Raw genomic sequence first — 13,473 nt, forward strand, 5'->3', positions numbered from 1 at the left:
GCTGGAGCTTTCCTGAGCTAAGGCACCGTGTACCTGAGAGCTCTGTGTGTGCACAGGGCTCCCACCTCTGCACTTATGTGTTTGCATTGGTTAAAGCTGAACTAGCACAACTTTAATTTCTGGTTAGATCAGAAAAGACAGAATCAACAAATGCACAAATGCTGAGAGAGCAGTATAAAGGTACTTCTGCAAGTGATATTCTCTGTCACCTTATACCTTGCTGAGTCTCAGGTGAAGACTGTCTGTTTCCCATTAGGCATTATGTATAGAACTCTGCCCTGGAGAAAATGACTGCATGAGTGGAGATCTGAACCCACAGTGCTGTGGCCTAGCAGAGAGTGCCTGGAGCCTTTAATGAAGCCACTTAATCCTGCCTGCTATCTGCCAGCAGCAGGTTTCCTCCCCACTTACTACAGAGGTGAACTTTAAATCCAAGCTAAAGCTGTGCTGTATTTTTCACCAGTGGTGATTATACCAGGAGCCACTGGCATCAGAAATTGGCTGCCTAAAGAGAGCATCTTTGAGGAACAGTGTCTGAGACTGAAACAAAAAGCACAGATTTCTTAGTGAAAAAAACCTTAATGCATCTCGTCAGGGAGACAGATGGCAGCTTCCCTCCCGACAGGCACCGTGGGGGCTGAGTTTGCTCAACTCCCTCTTGCTGCACTTTGATGTATTCCAGCAGCTGTATGAAATTAATTCCAATAAATTAAACCTCTTTCAGGAACAAATGATCTGGAGGAAAACTACAGTGCTAGGGGCAATCAGCCATTTGAAACTTGGTGATCTGAGAGACAGGGAAGCAGCACCCTTGTCTGTCTCATAGGCTTGCTGAGGCAGCCAGAAAAGGCTCTTTCAGCACAAGAAACCAAATCAGGATCCAAAGCTCCTTCTCTAAAACCACAGTAGTTCCAAGCCAATCATTTACGGTGATAAAAAATTAGGCCAGCACATGCAGACCTTGAGAACTGACCTTCCCAGAGCACCTTGGGAAGGCTCCATGCCATAAATTCACCCAGTCCTTCAAGAGCCACTCCAAGACGAACCTCAGCAGGAGGAACAGCAGTTCCTCTCAGTTCCATATTTGAAACACACTTGCCTAAGGCTGATATTCAGCTTAATTATTGCAAATTTAACTTGGAGCCCACCATTGTCTTTACTGGACTTATCCAGCTGCAGGTTATGGCAGTAGTGTGTTCTAGTTTAGGACTACTCCAGTGAAGATGACAACTACAAAGGCTCTGGGTGTTGAAGAATGAAAGAAGAGCACCTGGAGCAGGTACCCATGTGCAGTAATTTCTGTGCTGTCAGCAGCAATCTTTCCTAAGCCATGCAGCAGGCAACCCTTACATGCTACAGGGATATTGCTGAACAGCTTTTCTCCTAAACTTTAGGAGAAGGACAATTTTTCAAGAAGCTTGTGTCCACTAATTTCAAAATTGTTTTTTGTGAACATCACAGTAATGTGCCTAAGGATACCAAATCTTCAAAACAAGCAAGAATTTCTATAGATTTTTTCCTGGTATTACTTTATATCAACCTGCATATTTAAATGTCCTTTCATTTTTCACCTAGATGACCCTTTAGAACTATAGAAACCTTTATATTCTCTTGCATGAAATGCCTCAAATGGAGAATATATTAATTTCTCAGAGCAAAATCTCTAATACAGTGATAGCACACAAGGACTGGAAAACTTGGCTACTGGTTGTGTTTCACCCTAGCTCTGCTTCAGTTTGCCTGGCTATTAACTGGGAGCAAAAGCCTTAAGCATCCGCTGATGGTATGTCCTGCTCCTGGTTATATGATATCCTAAGGTTCCCTGACTGTTACTGACAACTTACTGCTCTTTCCTGTTCCTTTCCAGGAAAAGTGAGTCAAATATGCAGATTAATTCTCCTTATATCCTCTTCTGTATGGAGGAGATTTTAACTCTTGCCTGTAAGAACTAAAACATGGAGTTGCTGGGAAAGCATGAGGGATCTGCATCTCAAGGCCAAATGGCCAAATAAAGTAACCTGCCAGAGACAAATTTAGCCTAACAGACCCTTACAGCAGCACCTAAATATAAACTCATAGGCTATTTTTGTTATGATTTATCACCAACAAACATGGCAGGAATCATAAACACAAAGCTTTAAGAGATAGAAAAAGGGAATTTGTGTATGTTAATGTGAAACAGTGTTTGAACCTGAGACCCTAATGGGATCTATCTCTGCTTATGGTACCCTGGCCCACATTATTCCAAAAGTATAGACTGAAAATTGCCAATTTTTTTTAAATTATTCATAATTTTAAGCACCAAAGTCTAGATTTTCTGTATGGGTATGAATTATGTGCTTTTAATCATCTGCTTCTGTAACTCACTCACCTATTGATGGAAGATTTTATTTATTGGTATGAAGAGGACGTAACAGTCTTGTTCTCATTCAAGTGGTCAGAGATGTCACCCTGAAATGACCATCTGAACAAATATCAGAATAGTCTGTGTGAGAAGGGAGGCATTTTGAAGCTTGATTATAATCCATTTGAAGCTCTGCAGGCTGATAACAGCCTGGCTGCTCACTGGAGTAGATTCCTCTGGTACTCTTGGTGTTGCAGTCACAGTCACACAGATACAGCAGAAGAAATATGAGTCAGAGGGACAGCAAAGATGGTATGTGATAGAGAAATAGCCCCATCCAATGACCCACATCAACAAAGTTGTGTGCAGAGGTCAGTGGGTAGAGTGTACTTGTGCAAACAGCCCCAGATTACTCAACTGATTGCAGTGCCAGACAGGAAAGCTCTTGGCAGCACCCAGTCCTGTTCTGCAACTTGTCCCCTGCCCAGCAGGGAAGTGGAATCCAGCTGCAAGGAATCACATGCCTGTGTCCCAAGAGCAATGATCTACAAGCAATCTTCCTCTCAAACCTTTCCTGTCATCTCACTATTCCTCTCCAAAAAGAGGAGGAAAAGGTACAACTCTCCTTTTTTCATTTCTGCTCTGTTTCTCTATTTTATCCAAGGAGCCACTAGAATTGCACCACCCCAGCGGTGGGAGATTTGCTTCCTGTGGAACAGATGTTTAGGGAAACATTATTTCTGGCAGGCAAATCTGAAATTTGGAGCTCTCCTCAGCTCCTTTCTCTGAGAGTATGAGTGCCTCCCAGAAGTTATTTGACAGCACATATCTCCTAGCAATGCTGAAGTATATTAAAAACCCACCTATTTCACATCCTTGGCATGGAATGGGATCACCTGGTGTGCCAATCTGAGCTGCATTTGACCCTAAGTCTTAAAGGATTTGCTACTCTACCAAATCTTGACCCAGCAGGGTCTATTAATGTTGTCACTAACACCTGCTTGTGTATGGACAGTAAATTAACCCAGAATGCTGATGTTCATTTTTTCATCAGTTCAAAAACCACTGATGTGACGCACTTTCCCATAAATGTTCACAAAACCTTCTTCATCTCCTGCAATTTGTAACTACTTCTACTAGTTATCCATCTTGTCAGGAGCCTGCCAGGACCGAGTTCAATAATGGAGTCTACAGGAGTGCAATGTGAGGAGAAATTCAGAGATGGGATCCACAGCACCAGTTCCAAAGGCCCAGCTGATACCTCCTCTTAAGTCTGCACGTGGATGGGATTTCACTGTCCTGGCCAGCCTGCTCTCACCATCAACCAGGAATTTATCCTAAAAGAGCACCACTGGTGTTGTCCTGCCATTTCTCAGTCTGAATGCATACAAAGCTGGCAGTCACTGCACACTTCTAACAGCTGGACCCTGGAGGAGATTGTGTCCCCCGTAACTCACAGCAGCCAGGTGAGCAGAGGGCTCACCAGAAAAACAGGATGTCACACAACAGCTATGTTACCCATGAAACCTATCTGCAGCCTGGTTTTCAGATAAACCCCAACATGAGACCTCAATTATTTTATGAATTGTGACTTTTGAATAAACATACTGTGAGGAGACTGGCACAAGCACAATTCATCCTCTGAAGACCTTCATCCTTTGCTACCAATAATTCCAGCTAGGTCTGAGGGGAGAGGTCTGAGAAAGAAATGGAAATGTTTGATAGGTTAATCACATGTGAAAACATGGAGATAGGTGGATATTGAGTAAGAAAAACTGAATCTGTAATTTCCTTTATTTCATTTAATTACTTTTGGGGTGCAGGGCTATGAATATTCTTAATTTGGTCTCAGTTTGCTGAATTGGGTTAAACAATGAATACCCACTCAAAGAGATACTGTGAATGATGAAGAAGTGAGAGAAAAACAGGGGAAGGGAGGAGAAAAAAAGTCAGTTTTCGAAAATATTAAAGGGTTCTGTTGATCTAGTATTAATCCTCTTGCCTCTTTCTTACATTTTAGTACCCAAATTTACCAAACCCTAAGCACTGAGTGTGGTTGGGATTTAGGGCTAAGCAAGCCCCAGTGATGGATGTGGGGGAGGCAGAGAGCAAGACAGAGTAAGTACAGAAAGGTGGACTCCAGTGATCTTTAAAAGGCAAGTGAACTACAAACAGGAAACTTTAGTCAACTAAATATTTGATACAAGATTCCAGGATCTATCATTGAGATGCAGGGGGGGAAAATACAGAATTTATCAAATTCAGTACTAAAAATATTTAATAATAGCCATTAGGATTATGGAACAAAAAGTGTGATCAAGGGTTTATGATGAACCCAAATTCAAGATTCTTTTATTTCTACCAGTTCATCATTGACCCTGGGAAAATTGTAAAATATTATTCAATTTACCAGCCGCTTAAATAAGCTTTTACTCATGCCTCATTCCTATACCTATATTATTTTTTCCCCCACCCACTAGAAATACTACATCAACTTACTGATGCAATCACAGAAAATATACTACAAATTCTACTGGAATAAAATCCTCAGGATTTAGCCATTTTGACAGCCTGAATGTGGAATTATAAGTTTGACATAAAAGCTAAAATTATGTGGATGTAATCCATATAAATGATGTAATAACAAATGCAGGGAAAATAAAGGCAGAAGAAGAAACAGAAAAATATCTGGGCTGTTCTCCAAGAGAATTCACTGTGGATGAAGCTATTACAGAAAAATAGAATTAAATGTGACAAATACATGCTTTAAAACACTAGGAAACAGGAAGAACAGAAATGTCAACAAAAGTAACCATGAGATGGAAACATAGAGAAGGACCTGATAAAACTGCCTGTGCTTTGCTGCAAGGGTGTCTCTTTGGTCTTCCTGCACCTCCCTGCAACACAGAAGATAATGTTTGCTCCCTGGATGGGAGCTGCAGAAGACAGGCATGTGTGGAATTCCCAGGCCATCCTCAGGGCATCAGCCTGCCTCACTGTTTCTTTTTATTTTTATAGACAAAGTGTGGATTAGTAACTTTGCATGCTTGAAATTGCCAAATTTAATCCACAGGGCCCTAAATCCATACATATTACACAGCATTACAAAGCCCTTCCTCTTTACAAGAGTATCGTGGTGTTTTCATTCCAGATGACTTACAGCAAGTAATTAAAGGGATCATTAGCAAGAAGTGTACAAAAATCCTTAAGCCTCTCATGAGCAGTCTGCTTTCTTAATAAGTGGAATTGATGCTTCAACTACCCCATTTAATGTAGATTGCCTTGAGCATGTGCCGTATTTTCTTCCTAGACTCAAAACCAAAACATCTGATTAGATCTCAGTGTCTCCACCTTGCTTGAGTAATGAGTCTGTCCCTAAAAAAACTGACAGCTCCATCAAGGACTTCCTGAGTTACAACTTTGGGTAAACCACGCTTTTTGTCATTGTTGCAATGAAGTATGATCAGCTTTGTCTGCTCAGAAGCTCTTCCATGTAGGGATGCTCTCCCTAAAAGTATGTCCTGTATATAGCAAATAGGAGTTTTGACACAGTTTGAGCCTCAGGATGCTTCTGCAGTGCAAACTAACAACTGAACAATCTGCTGATGTGATGTGATAATAACAGCATCTGCTGTTTGCCTTCAAATAGAAAAGTACGGCCTTGTTCTGCGTTAGCGAGAAAGGAATTGATAACCACACCATCCTTGTCCTGCAACAGTGCTGCCATGTGTCCCCATGCAATGTTTCTCAGAAGTTTCCCTGACTTCTAAGGAGCTCAAAACTAATAATCTGAGTCTACTGAAGTTACAAACTCTCTAGTATTAGTACTTTCTTCAGGGTAGTCTCTTCCAAGTGGTTGAACTGTGGAAGCAGCCCTACCACATCTCTCTACCACTCTTCACCCCCTCAGCTGGTGACAATCACATGGTCACCAAAGCCACCAGGAGGGGCCATGGTGAGGTATGATCGAGAACCAGGCTGCAGGAAGGCTTTCTGGGCACAGCCCTGACCACATCAAAGTGCCTGTTCAGGATTTATCCCTCTCTTTGAGCCAGAGCACCCCTAGCCTTGCTTTTGTTCCTGTCCTCTGCTCTAGGATCATATCTAGTGAGCCTGTCTCATCCCCTTCCCCCTCCAAACTGAATTTAAAGCCTCTCAACTAGCCCTGTCAAGCCATGGGGCTAGAACTGCTTTCCCCAATTAGACAGGTGAACCCCATATGCCTGAGGCCATATAAACTGCCCCATGACTGAAACCCCCAAAATTCCACAATGGCACCACTTGGGTTTTCCAGTTCCTTTTGGCATTCATCCCTGCTTGAAATCAAGAAGAACACCACCTGTGCTCCCATCCGTCCAAGCAGACAACCTAGTTCCTTTTGCCTGCAAGTTCCTTTTGGCTGTCCTGGTGCTCCTCTCATCAACCTCCTCACTGCCAACCTGGACAACCAGTAGTGGGTAATAAACAGAACAGGGGAGCTGAAAGTCAAACCCCTTTTCCAAGGTGGACTCTCCTACACAGAGCAGATTTTCACTGGAGAGAGTGAAAAGGCTGGAAGTTGCTGACTGCACGAGAGAAGGGATATTTTGCCCACAGAAATTGCCCTGTATGGTCATAATCCTGTGCTCATTTGGACAATCTCAATGGCCACGCTGCAAAATCTCCCAGCAGCAGCAAGGTCTGACTGATGAGATTTTGTACAGTGTTGAGGGGAACTGAAAACTCTGAACCATGACAAAATACACTTATTTCTTAACTCAGGCAAAACACCCACCCGCTTCCACTTGACCCTATCTGGCAAAGTCCATGTTGTCCTCACTGAGGTTTCAGCTGAGTAAAGACTCCCTGAGAGTTTTAGCTCACAAAGAAAGAGGAATTAATGACAGGCACTTTTCAATGATTAACTCATACAATTAATACAGTTGATACTCATCTCCCATTCCTGTAATTAAAGAGATAAAGGTGATATGGTTAATGAGTGCTTTAGCATGAGCTTAATTGCAAATCTTCTCATCAATGAAGTGATTTATTGAAACACTTGTGAAGCAGTGAATAACTTGTCTTCCCTTTGGAAGTGAAAACTCTGAGACATAAAAGAGTTTGGAAAATTCACAACCACTGTCAATACTCCCATACAGCCACTCCACATCCTAGGTCTTGCACAGCTACCCAGTGAGTACTGAATATATTTCTGCAATTATCAGACTTTGCATAATGAGGTGAAGGAGAAAAAAAGAAAATAACTGATATTTAATTACTAGTGTTATTTCATTCCTATTACTGTCTTTCTTCCCTACAGTCTGAAAAAACATAGTACAAACAAATTCAGAATAAACCTTTGAAAAATCAGTATCAGCCATGTATAAGCCTTTGGGAAAAAATGTCATTTTTTTCCCAGTTTTCACAAAACACTCAAGCTTCCTTAGCCGTCATATTATATCTTCAGAATATCTTCTGTAAGCCTTAAAAGGTCATTTGAATAATATCTGGTGTGATGTACATTTGAAGTAACCAACAAAGCATATATTTTTCATAAAGAAAGTCTGAAAATTAAGGAAAAGGATCTCCTGGCGACCACCTCAAAATAAAAAGCTAAACAGGAAGGTTTAGACACATTTCTTTTCTGCAAACAGGCAGCAGTGTTTATACTGGTTGTCTAGTAAAGGCTATTAAAATAGCTCGTCTAAGAAAATTTGTTTGAGCACATTCAAGCCTGTGAGTTGCTTGCAGGTGGAACATTTATTTCTGGTATTCAAGCTCTGTCCTTGGTCACCTAAGATACATTATATTGATTCCTTTCCTGGCTGGAAAACTTAAAATCCTCCACAAACTCTTACTACTTCTATTCAAAACAGATTTTATTTTTGTCACCTGAGTGAACAACTACCATGATTAAACAAATCCTGTCTGTGAGCTCAGGCTGCAGGCTTTCTCATGCACCCATCCACACACAAAAGTCTTTTCACAGAAATGGCCATGAAAAGTACATAGTCTGAGTGATTACAGCCACCTGGAGCCTCCCATTAACCCTGGCCAAAGACAGGCTTCCAAAAGCCTACTGAGAAATCACAAAAATGCCAGTGATTAAACTTGTATCCCTCGTATGGGAAATCAGGACAGCACACAGAGGAGTGAGCAGGGGTCAGTGCAGACTGGAATTTCTGAGAAAAATCTGAGAATATATTCAGCACAGACACTGGAGCAGTTTAAGGCTGTTGCAACATAAACTGTGATACAAAACTCTGTACGAAACTCCAACTGAGCCAATATCCTTAACCCCCACCAAAATGATTATAAAAATACATATGTCCAATGCCTTTCTTTCTAAAGAGAAAGAAAAGGGAGTATGTCTGAACTGAGCTGTGGATGCTGATCTGAAATGGAAGAAAAAAAAGGAAAAAGTTTTAAAACAAAGCACAGGGAAGTTTCACCAAAACGTTTCATCTATTGCAAGCAGCAGAAGCAGCGCCTACTGCCTACAGCACCAGGGGATAGGGTTGGCCTTGACCAGACTTAGCACTGACCACAGCTGCAATAGCAAGGCTCAGAGATGGGGCTGTGGGTGCAGTTTGGGGGGCACAGCACCAACACCAGCCCAGCACCTCCCTATTCCCTCAGCACATTTGCTTGTGGAGGACCACCAGTAACCCTCCCTGTCCCATCTTTGTCTTTCTCTTCTCTTCAACTTCTTGTGAAACCTAGAGCCTTTCGTGGTGTAATAATGGAAGAAACAACTGCTCCAAATGATTTAATTAAATGCTTTTCATCACTTTGAGTTTGCATGATTTTCTGGCCTCTTTAAAGTATGAAAAAGGGGAAAAGAAGCATGTGACTCTCCTTTGACTAACATACGCTATAGTCTGGGACAGATGTCTCAGCAAAAGGTCAAGGAGTGATATTCCTTTCACTTCACTAAAAGGCATTTCACTAACCATGGCATCCACCACTGCAAAATGTCACCAGCCACTGTCCAGGGCTGAGCTGCTAGGTACAGCACAATGTGTAATAATAACCAGAAAATAATAAGCCAGGGGAAAAAAAGACTTCTCTTTTTTTCTCTGGAGCCCATGCTTCCAGCCAGAAGCTGCTTGCTGTAGAAACAGCAGCTGGCAGTTCCTACTTCTTGATCCTGCCTCCACAGATGCTCCACTGCACAGACCTTAGCAAGCTGCTCAGCCTTTCTGCACCTGTCATTTTTCTTCATCTCTTAAATTTTAATTTTATTTTGTGCCTATACTTCCCACTGTAAAAGTCCTGCACTACCCTGCTCATCCTCATCAGAATGCCCCTCCATGGCAGATGAATATCAGTGTTCCTGTTTCAATAAGATGGAGAAATTGAAGCATGGAAATTAAATTACTACTCCACGGTCTCAGACCTCTCTGAATCAAAGCAATATCTTTTTGGTTTGTAGAGGTGTCCTCTTGCTACAAGATCATTTCTTTCCATCTAGTTCAGAGATAATAATATCTCTGTAACTAATGCCTGTGGTTGTTTTGAAAATCCCCTGTTCATTGTGTTGAAAATGTAAAGCAGTATAAAATATATTACTGATTAAAGATATATTACTGATTAAAGTCACAGTGAAGGTGGAAAATGAGAGTTATTCCTCCTAATTTTTAGATTTTCCTCTGCAGCAACATGACATATCTCCTGGAGCCTTGCTCTCCATCCTGTTATTTCTACAATGCTTTTCCAGAGGAACTGCACAGGTGGGCACTGCTTAATGAGAGGACATTAAAAGACAGTGTTATTCAGAACAGGAGTGGATCATCACAGTGAGGTAAATTTTTAAGATACAGACAGAAGAAATGCATGTCATCAACTGAAAAGGATGGTGGTAAGTTTCCATTGATTTGAAGTAATTCAAGAATAATGTTTCCATAGTCAAAAAATCCATTCTAAACTTTCCTGTCCTTCACTGCTGAGTCCTTCAAAGTTTAAACCATCAGCACAGCTCTGCCAATAGGACCAAATTCCAGGGAGCTTATGTGAAACCCTGGGGACCCAAAATATTAGAAACAATGGTTTCAACCCGAGAAGGGCTGGGCTGTACCAAAATGAGGGGATGAGGGAAGAGACTGGAGCTCTGGTTGGTGATTTTTATATCCCAGACTAGAAATGACCCAGAGTTTCTCCAGATGTCAGCCAGCATCTGGGCCTGCTTACAGCACTTTGCTGTCCCCATGGCCAGGGAGGGGCTGATTTTAGCACAAAATGTGGAGCAAATCAGGAAGTTTGGTGTACAGACAGCAAGGAAGCAAACACACAGGATCCACAAAAGTAATGTGAATATGCTTTTCTAGCCAAATGTGTGAAAACTGGCCTTTAAGACATACAGGTGGTGTTACACTTGGCTCAGAGTTCAAGACAGAAGTTGGTCATGTTTATGGCTAAAATTTTTTCTGGCAAGAACTATGTTGTTTAAAAGCATGAAGAATTCATACCCCTAAACAGCATGTATTTGTATAAAAGTCCTTTAATAACACAAGTAATAAGTTATTTCACAGGAGATTGGGCTTTTTTTCTTTTTTTCCTCCTCACTCTCCTCCCTTATTTCTCAAGTATTTCATTATGGCAAATTACTTTCTTAGAATAAGAAAGTGTACTGGGACTTTGTATGCACCAAGGGGAAGTTTGCCAATCACTTGAATCATGTAGACATGCAAATCCTCTTAGTGGAGACACAGTTTATAAAGGCAAAGGAGATGTATATCTAAATGGCCTGCTCAAAATGGCAAACTCCTAATGCAGACAAAACTATTGTTTATTTTGTTATTCTGATAAGCACTAGTGATAAAATACTGAAGTATTAAACTTGAAGTTAATAAAGTTTGGCCTCTAGTTGCTCTGCCACTCGAGAGAACAAATCTAAGAGATGCCAATTAGGAGGGAAAAAAAAAGCCAGGCACCAAAATGAGTGTCTCCATCACAATGAGTTAGATTCCAAACAGTTCCATCATGGATGAGATATAGCCTTTCATCATTTTTGGAAACTTCCCTTCCCAATTAGAGAATACAGCTGCTCGAATAGTGTCATGTCTGTTCAGCAAGTAGCAGGCACAATGTGTAAGCACTTGTAGCATCAATAGGGACCATTGTTCAGAAAATATTGCCATTGAAATCTTGTAAATGTGAATAGAATTAACTTCCCATTCATCTCTTGCTGTCACACTCTGTTTATTTTACTGCATTGTCTGAATGAACGTGCAGCCTCTCATATGCTCATAGGTCCCATTTCACCTAACAAACGTTTGATTGTATTCACTGCTCTTCCCTTCCTCCCCACTGGGTTTCCTGCAGAGATCAGGGCATTAATGAAACCCCTCCCCAAATTGTCCTTTTCCTGCCGAGAATGTTATATAAGGCCTAATTCTTCTTTATGTTATTCTGTGCAAAGCCCTTTTGCTCTTCTACTCATGGAACAAAAGAGACTTGTTCAGCCACAGCAGAGGAGAATCAAAAGATCACATTCTTTCAGGTAATGGCACATTTCTGCTGATTGGTTACTTGGTTCTTGCTATGAAAGAAAGTAACATGTCAGATCCCAGAAGAAGTTAATCACACCTGACTATTACACTCTGTTTTGAATTAGGACTATCATGAAAAAACACAGGTTGATGAAACCAATATTCTTTGATCACTTCATGTCTTTTATACCCTCAAACTTCCAGCTTTCCCATGGTGCTCTTGAAGATTTAAAATATTTTTAGGTGTAATGAACAGTCTCATTCTCTTTTTCAGAGTAGATATGCATCTCTCTTTTAATTAATTTTAGGGCTGTAGGATTTACAGTACAGGACTGCAGAGACCACAGAGGTTGCATTTGTGTGGGAATGAGTGTGTGCATCTCATGGGGCACTGGGAAAGGGCAAGGGAAAATTCTCTATGAGCTACCATGACTTCTGCTTCTAATGCTGCAGCTTTTTAAAATCCAACTGCTTTAATGGGACCTTTATCAAATCCCATTATATGGGTGGGAAACTTACAATCCACTTCAGTGGGAGGTCGATTAGATTCACATCACTAAACAGAGCTGATGGACAGTCTGCAGTTGTATCTATCCCTTACTGATTTTCCAGTATTTGCTAAAAATAGGAGAAACACAGCTGATGTGCAGTGGAGTGTGCTCTGCTGTCCTGCTGTCTGCAGAGGACAAGCTGACATGGTTAGGAAAGCACAAGTCTTTCCTGGCTCTAACTTCAGCTAACTCAGTCACAAAATGACAGAACTGTTGGAGGTGTCTAGTCCAGCCTTCTGTTCAGAGCAGGGTTAGGGCCAGCACAGCTCACTCAGGGCTCTATTTAGTAGATATCTACACAAGGATGGAGATACACAGTCTTTCTGGGTCACTGTTTAAATATTTGACCACCCTTGCTGGGTTTCTGCCCTGCCCCTTAGGAATCCTTATATGAATTTCACACGTTTCAGGTTGTGCCCATCACTTCCCTGGGCACCCCAAGAAGAGTCTGTATGCGTCTACACCCTCCTATCAGGGGGCTGTGAACAGCACTAAGAACCTCCTGAGCCTCCTCCAGGCTGAACAAGCCCAGCCCTCTCATTCTCTCCTCATACCATATGCTTCAGCCGCTGAACATCTTAGTGAATTTATGTGGGACTTTGGTTTGTTAATGTTTTTCTTGCTCCAGGGTGCCCAAAACTGGTCACACTGCTCTAGACGCAGTCTTAAAGATGCTAATTAATGAGGGGGAAATCACTTCCCTCCTGCTAGCTACTGTTTTGGTAACACAGCCCATGATGACATTGATACAAGGACACACTCCACAATCCAGCTACACTCCCAGGTTTTTTCTGCTTCCATGTCAGGTGGCTCCCAGCCTGTACTGGTGCAGTGGGTTATTCTGGTCCAGTTGAAGGAAAGTGCATTGACACTTGCTCAACTTCATGGGAAGTGAAGGACAAGTCAACAGGAACTTGCTGACGAGTACCTGTCAGGTCACCTCCCCAGCCTGTCCACAGCCCTCTTAATAGCGGCCCTGCCCTCCAGGTTATTGATTGCTTGCCCACAAACTCACTGAGAGTGCACTTTATCCCCATGTGCCATTAATGAAGACATTAAACAACACTAGCACAAACATCAGTCCCAGAGATAAACCACTAGTAACTGG

The sequence above is a fragment of the Cyanistes caeruleus genome, chromosome 1, assembly GCF_971803275.1.
Source record: "Cyanistes caeruleus chromosome 1, bCyaCae1.hap1.1, whole genome shotgun sequence".
Classification (NCBI taxonomy): Eukaryota; Metazoa; Chordata; class Aves; order Passeriformes; family Paridae; genus Cyanistes; species Cyanistes caeruleus.